Below are 8,404 nucleotides of genomic sequence, written 5' to 3' on the forward strand. Positions count from 1 at the left end.
GGGAGAGAGCTTGTTCTGTGTCCCATGTCAGGGAGAGAGCATGTTCTGTGTCCCATGTCAGGGAGAGAGCATGTTCTGTGTTCCATGTCAGGGAGAGAGCATGTTCTGTGTTCCATGTCAGGGAGAGAGCATGTTCTGTGTCCCATGTCAGGGAGATAGCATGTTCTGTGTTCCATGTCAGGGAAAGAGCATGTGCTGTGTTCCATGTCAGGGAGAGAGCATGTTCTGTGTCTCATGTCAGGGAGAGAGCATGTTCTGTGTCCCATGTCAGGGAGAGAGCATGTTCTGTGTCCCATGTCAGGGAGAGAGCATCTTCTGTGTTCCATGTCAGGGAGAGAGCATGTTCTGTGTTCCATGTCAGGGAGAGAGCATGTTCTGTGTCTCATGTCAGGGAGAGAGCATGTTCTGTGTTCCATGTCAGGGAGAGAGCATGTTCTGTGTTCCATGTCAGGGAGAGAGCATGTGCTGTGTTCCATGTCAGGGAGAGAGCATGTGCTGTGTTCCATGTCAGGGAGAGAGCATGTTCTGTGTTCCATGTCAGGGAGAGAGCATGTGCTGTGTTCCATGTTAGGGAGAGAGCATGTGCTGTGTTCCATGTCAGGGAGAGAGCATGTGCTGTGTTCCATGTCAGGGAGAGAGCATGTTCTGTGTCCCATGTCAGGGAGAAAGCATGTTCTGTGTTCCATGTCAGGGAGAGAACATGTTCTGTGTTCCATGTCAGGGAGAGAGCATGTTCTGTGTCTCATGTCAGGGAGAGAGCATGTTCTGTGTTCCATGTCAGGGAGAGAGCATGTTCTGTGTCTCATGTCAGGGAGAGAGCATGTTCTGTGTTCCATGTCAGGGAGAGAGCATGTTCTGTGTTCCATGTCAGGGAGAGAGCATGTGCTGTGTTCCATGTCAGGGAGAGAGCATGTGCTGTGTTCCATGTCAGGGAGAGAGCATGTACTGTGTTCCATGTCAGGGAGAGAGCATGTTCTGTGTTCCATGTCAGGGAGAGAGCATGTTCTGTGTTCCATGTCAGGGAGAGAGCATGTTCTGTGTTCCATGTCAGGGAGAGAGCATGTGCTGTGTTCCATGTCAGGGAGAGAGCATGTACTGTGTTCCATGTCAGGGAGAGAGCATGTTCTGTGTTCCATGTCAGGGAGAGAGCATGTTCTGTGTTCCATGTCAGGGAGAGAGCATGTTCTGTGTTCCATGTCAGGGAGAGAGCATGTGCTGTGTTCCATGTCAGGGAGAGAGCATGTACTGTGTTCCATGTCAGGGAGAGAGCATGTTCTGTGTTCCATGTCAGGGAGAGAGCATGTTCTGTGTTCCATGTCAGGGAGAGAGCATGTTCTGTGTTCCATGTCAGGGAGAGAGCATGTTCTGTGTTCCATGTCAGGGAGAGAGCATGTTCTGTGTCCCATGTCAGGGAGAGAGCATGTTCTGGTCCCATGTCAGGGAGAGAGCATGTTCTGTGTCCCATGTCAGGGAGAGAGCATGTTCTGTGTTCCATGTCAGGGAGAGAGCATGTTCTGTGTTCCATGTCAGGGAGAGAGCATGTTCTGTGTTCCATGTCAGGGAGAGAGCATGTTCTGTGTTCCATGTCAGGGACTGTGTGTAGTGGTTTATGACCTTCTGTTTCATTTCCACTCATACATAAAATGCATGCGGCGAGATATGGGACACGTGTAAAATGGCACGAGGTGTCTAAGATTTTTGATTAGATTCATTAGGATCCCCATGACGACAACTCATCTTCATAACGTCCCACATGGCACCCTATTACCTATGCAGTGTGTTACTTTTGCCCAGGGCCTCATAGTTATGCACTATATATAGGGGACAGGGCGCCATTTGGGACCCAGACAATGAGTGTGTGGTTGGTTGCACTTTTAAAGACATTTATAACGATGTTAAACATGTGCATAACGCATGCATGCGTCTCTCTCGACATCACAATGCATCATTCCCTGTGCTGTGCCACATCTACCCAACACTGACAACACAATGCATGGCATGTCGCATTGATCATGTTGCTCACAGAAAAAAGGGAAAGACCTGTTCTCACAATATAAGAAACAAGCGTTAACACTTAACTTGAAGGGTTCCGTACCTTCCTAAAGACTCCATAACACATTCCTAACGATACAAACTGCCTTCCTAAAGCATACATAACACATACATACTGCCTTCCTAAACCATACATAACACATGCATAACACATACATACTGCCTTCCTAAACCATACATAACACATTCATAACACATACATTCTGCCTTCCTAAACCATACATACTGCCTTCCTAAACCATACATAACACATTTTGATCATTGATCATGTTGCTCACAGAAAAAAGGGAAAGACCTGTTCTCACAATATAAGAAACAAGCGTTAACACTTAACTTGAAGGGTTCCGTACCTTCCTAAAGACTCCATAACACATTCCTAACGATACAAACTGCCTTCCTAAAGCATACATAACACATACATACTGCCTTCCTAAACCATACATAACACATACATACTGCCTTCCTAAACCATACATAACACATACATACTGCCTTCCTAAACCATACATAACACATACATACTGCCTTCCTAAACCATTCATACTGCCTTCCTAAACCATTCATACTGCCTTCCTAAACCATACATAACACATTCCTAACGATACAAACTGCCTTCCTAAACCATACATAACACATACATACTGCCTTTCTAAACCATACATAACACATGCATAACACATACATACTGCCTTCCTAAACCATACATAACACATTCATACTGCCTTTCTAAACCATACATAACACATACATACTGCCTTTCTAAACCATACATAACACATACATACTGCCTTCCTAAACCAGTCATACTGCCTTCCTAAACCATACATAACACATTCATACTGCCTTCCTAAACCATACATAACACATACATACTGCCTTCCTAAACCATACATAACACATACATACTGCCTTCCTAAACCAGTCATACTGCCTTCCTAAACCATTCATACTGCCTTCCTAAACCATACATAACACATTCCTAACGATACAAACTGCCTTCCTAAAGCATACATAACACATACATACTGCCTTCCTAAACCATACATAACACATGCATAACACATACATACTGCCTTCCTAAACCATACATAACACATGCATAACACATACATACTGCCTTCCTAAACCATACATAACACATACATACTGCCTTCCTAAACCAGTCATACTGCCTTCCTAAACCATTCATACTGCCTTCCTAAACCATACATAACACATTCCTAACGATACAAACTGCCTTCCTAAAGCATACATAACACATACATACTGCCTTCCTAAACCATACATAACACATGCATAACACATACATACTGCCTTCCTAAACCATACATAACACATTCATAACACATACATTCTGCCTTCCTAAACCATACATACTGCCTTCCTAAACCATACATAACACATTCCTAACGATACAAACTGCCTTCCTAAAGCATACATAACACATACATACTGCCTTCCTAAACCATACATAACACATACATACTGCCTTTCTAAACCATACATAACACATTCATACTGCCTTCCTAAACCATACATAACACATACATACTGCCTTCCTAAACCATACATAACACATACATACTGCCTTCCTAAACCATACATAACACATTCCTAACGATACAAACTGCCTTCCTAAAGCATACATAACACATACATACTGCCTTCCTAAACCATACATAACACATTCATACTGCCTTCCTAAACCATTCATACTGCCTTCCTAAACCATACATAACACATTCATAAACAGTACATAAGCATTTCAGTGCAGTGTTTTTAACCTCAAAATAAAAATCAAACGGAATACTTGTTTTCACTCTGGCTTTTTACCGGTTCATTTTCCCAGTTATCATCATTACCATAACTGAGAAACTGTGTCATCCATCCATGGTCCACTCTGGTGGTGTAGTGAGGGACTGGCTCTGGCCCTGTGACAGTCAGCCAGTCAGCACACACAGAGAAGACCGGGAAGAGAAGAAGCTCATTACACAGGTTAAAGATCTCTGGGGCCTAATTAAGAGCAGCTCATTTCCTACCTGCACAAGGAAACACTGGCCCAGTCATTTTTCCTTATTAATACTTTAAACACTGGCTGACCGACAGCCAGCCTTGACGGAGGGAATCTCAGGCCCATCAATTAACCCCCGTCCTGGGTTGCTGCTGCGGCTAGATGGTCCACCGGGGGGAGGCTATGGGGGAGGGGTGGGGTGTAGCTCGGACATATGAATATTAATCTCTTCGCCTTTATCATTTTGGGACTGAGGGGGGGGGGCGGGACTGAGAAGGGAATGAAGGGGGAAACGGGACAGAAGGGCCGGTGGCTCTAAGGACAAGCGATGCCCTCTCTTCGTGAGTGACCTTTACCATCTCTCTGTGTGTCTCACACTCACTCAACCTCTCTCTCCACATCTCCTTTGGAACCCTGGGAGGAATATGAGGATCTCTGGGATTTTAAACTGTGTTTAGGTCTTTAGGATCTGTGTGTAGTGGAATCATCCATCAAGTCTGTCTTGGAGTGGTTACAGTGTAATGGTTTAACTGGCAAACAGATGAGTAGAGAGCAAGGGGAAAGGTGTAATTGTGAGCTATATCATTCATCTGCTTTAATATCATCCAATTCTCAAACTGTACTGGGGCCATGCCCGTATCAAGCCTTTTAGAGTAGAAGTGCTGATTTAGGATGAGTTTTTCCTTTTAAATCACAATGAATAAGATTACATGAACAGGAGGGACTGATCCTAGATCAGTACTTCTACTCTGAGACACTTTATACATAAGCTGCAGCTCTTAACATTCTAAGATATAGATATAGATATATAGATATATATCGTATAGCCTAAGTTCACCATGTACAATGCCAAGCGTTGCCTGGAGTGGTGCAAAGCTCGCCGCCATTGGACTCTGGAACAGTGGATACGTGTTCTCTGGCGTGATGAATCAGGCTTCACCATCTCGTAGTGCGACGGATGAATCTGGGTTTGGTGGATGCCAGGAGAATGCTACCTGCCTGAATGAATAATGCCAACTGTACATTTTGTTGGAGCATGACAATGCCCCCTTGCACAAAAGCGAGGTCCATACAGAAATGGCTTGTCGAGATCGGTGTGGAAGAACTTCACATGCCTGCACAGAGCCCTGACCAACCCCAGCGAACACCTTTGGGATGAATTGGAATGCCGACTGCAAGCCAGGCCTAATTGCCCAACATCAGTGTCCGACCTCACTAATGATCGTGGCTGAATGGAAGCAAGTCCCCGCAGCAGTGTTCTAACATCTAGTGGAAAACCTTCCCAGAAGTGTGGATGGAGGCTGTTATAGCAGCAAAGGGGGGACCAACTCCATATTAATGCCCATGATTTTGGAATTAGACGTTCGACGGGTGTCCACATACTTTTTGTCACGTAGTGTAACATTGCATTCTGGACATGGAGATAGGATGAGTTTTTGATTATTATTATTATTATTGATTAATGAGTTATTGATTAATACAGCAAATACTATTTCAGCAAAAGTTTAAGAGTTTCTCATCTACAAACCGATTTGAGGGAACACAAAAAGCACACTAAGTCATGGCACTATGCATAAAACATGACATCAACAGAAAGTATGGAATATTTTTCCTCCATGACTGCTCCTCCTCCTGTAGTTTCCATTTCCTCCTGTCCCTGGGAGTCAGGATGCAGCAACAGAATCCCAAATGGCTCCCTATTCCCTCTATAGTGCACTACTTTTGACCAGAGCCCTGGTCAAGAATGAACTGTAAAGGGAATAGGGTGCCATTTGGGATGCAAAAACAGTGGTCGGGCTACCGCTCTCACTGACTCGCACTCACTGACTCACCCCCCCTACCGCTTCCACTGACTCACCCCCCCTACCGCTTCCACTGACTCACCCCCCCTACCGCTTCCACTGAATGATTCCCCTAGTGCCCAATGGGTCCAGTATCTCTGTAATGTATATGAAATAAAACATGGGCAACCATGTTGTGATCTGCACCCTCTGAGGCACCTGCGGTCCAACAGTGACCAATGTACCATAGCGCCGGAGAAGAGGGCAGACGTTTTACGTGCCACCAACCGATTGTTTTTTTGTTTGTGTGTTTATCTGCGTTGTTTGGAACTTATTTTCTAACTATTTTTGAAGATAATGTTGCCGCTACCACATCTTATGACCAAAAATAACTTCTAGACATCAGAACTGCGATTACTCACCACGGACTAGCAGAATCCTTTTTCTTCTTTCACGACTCTAACGAGCCCGAGGCGGAGGATATATGGCTCCCTTGGGAACAGGCCCCAAGCCCCGTGATCTGCGTGAAGAGGAGGCGGAGAAAGAGGGGCCGGAGAGCGGGCTGCCTGCTGAGAAGTCGGAGGCAATCGAATAAACCCCCACTTCTCTGAATTCTGCTAGCAAACATGCAATCTTTGGACAATAAATGGACGAGTTATTGGGAAGACTAAACTTCCAACAGGACATTAAAAACTGGAACATCTTATGCATCACGGAGTCGTGGCTGAACGACGACAATACCAACATACAGCTGGCTGGTTATACGATGTAGCGGCAGGATAGAACAGTGGTGTCTGGTAAGACAAGGGGCGGAGGTCTATGTATTTTTGTAAACAACAGCTGGTGCACAATATCTAAGGAAGTCTCGAGCTATTGCTCGCCTGAGGTAGAGTTTCTCATGATAAGCTGCAGACCACATTACCTACTGAGAGAGTTTTCATCTATATTCGTTATAGCTGTTTACATACCACCAGTCAGAGACTGGCACTAAGATAGCATTGAATGAGCTGTATTCTGCCATAAGCAAACAAGAAAACGCTCACCCAGAGGCGGTGCTCCTAGTAGCCGGGGACTTTAATGCAGGGTAACTTAAAACAGTTTAACCAAATTTCTATCAGCATGGTAAATGTGCAACCACAGGGAAAATAACTCTGGACCACCTATACTCCACACACAGAGACGCATACAAAGCTCTCCTTACCCTCCATTTGGCAAACCTGGCCATAATTCCATCCTCCTGATTCCTGTTTACAAGCAACAATTTAAGCAGGAAGCACCAGTGACTGGATCAATAAAAAAGTGGTCAGATGAAGCAGATGTTAATGTTTTGCTAGCACAGACTGGAATATGTTCCGGGATTCCTCCAATGGCATTGAGGAGTACATCACATCAGTCACTGGCTTCATCAATAAGTGTACCGATGACGTCGTCCCCACAGTGACCGTAAGTACATACCCCAACCAGAAGCCATGGATTACAGGTAGCATCCGCACTGAGCTAAAGGCTGCAGCTGCCGCTTTCAAGGAGCGGGACTCTAACCCGGAAGCTTATAAGAAATTCCGCTATGCCCTCCGACGAACCACCAAACAGGCAAAGCGTCAATACAGGACTAAGATCAAGTCATACTACACCAGCTCTGACGCTCGTCGGATGTGGCAGGGCCTGCAAACCATTAGAGAGTACAAATGGAAGCACAGACAAGAGCTGCCCAGTGACACAAGCCTACCGGACGAGCTGACAACACAGCATGGTAGCAAAACAACATGGTTGCAGCACAAAACAGGGTACAAACATTATTGGGCACAGACAACAGCACAAAGGGCAAGAAGGTAGAGACAACAATACATCACACAAAGCAATGAAAACTAGAATGTTTTTTCCCCCATGTCTTTATTGATGTGGTTTTCCCTACCGAAAGACAAACATTGTTCTCTAACCAAGAATATAATAACAGAATATAATAACACCAGACCTGAATGAAAGAACACAATCAATATTGCCATAGTCATAACAGCATGTGCAAAGATTCTGTAATATGTAGAAATGTCACCTTTAAACTGCATCCTACTATACCGCTAATTAATGTAAACCATTTCACGTGTGTGCACTGTGCATCAAATTCAAACAAAAGAAAAGATAAAACATTGGGGTAATCTATTTCAACATAACACTTTTGTGTGAGCACACAGTGTACCGGCACATGAACGGACCGAGACTGTTCTTGCTTATAAGCAATAAAAAGCCTTACACCTGTCGATTGGTGGCAAGACTCGAACACTCGCCTCTGTGGGCGTTTCCCAACTGGCACCCTTATTCCCTAGATAGCACACTACTTTTGAGTAGGAATAGGGCACCGTTTGAGAAGCATACCTGTACCATGGCTACTGCCGGATACCCATTCAGAATGGGCTTTCTCTGTGAAGTATAGTCTAGTGTACCAAGTTTGGAAAAGTTATTCAGACAATTGCCCATAGTCTCTGGGGGTAAACATGAGTTCAGTGGAAAACTCCAGGATCAAGACAAGACAGGGTAAACCAAAAGACCAGTATTCAAGCTAACC

Source organism: Oncorhynchus clarkii, chromosome 18, assembly GCF_045791955.1.
Source record: "Oncorhynchus clarkii lewisi isolate Uvic-CL-2024 chromosome 18, UVic_Ocla_1.0, whole genome shotgun sequence".
NCBI classification, from domain to species: domain Eukaryota; kingdom Metazoa; phylum Chordata; class Actinopteri; order Salmoniformes; family Salmonidae; genus Oncorhynchus; species Oncorhynchus clarkii.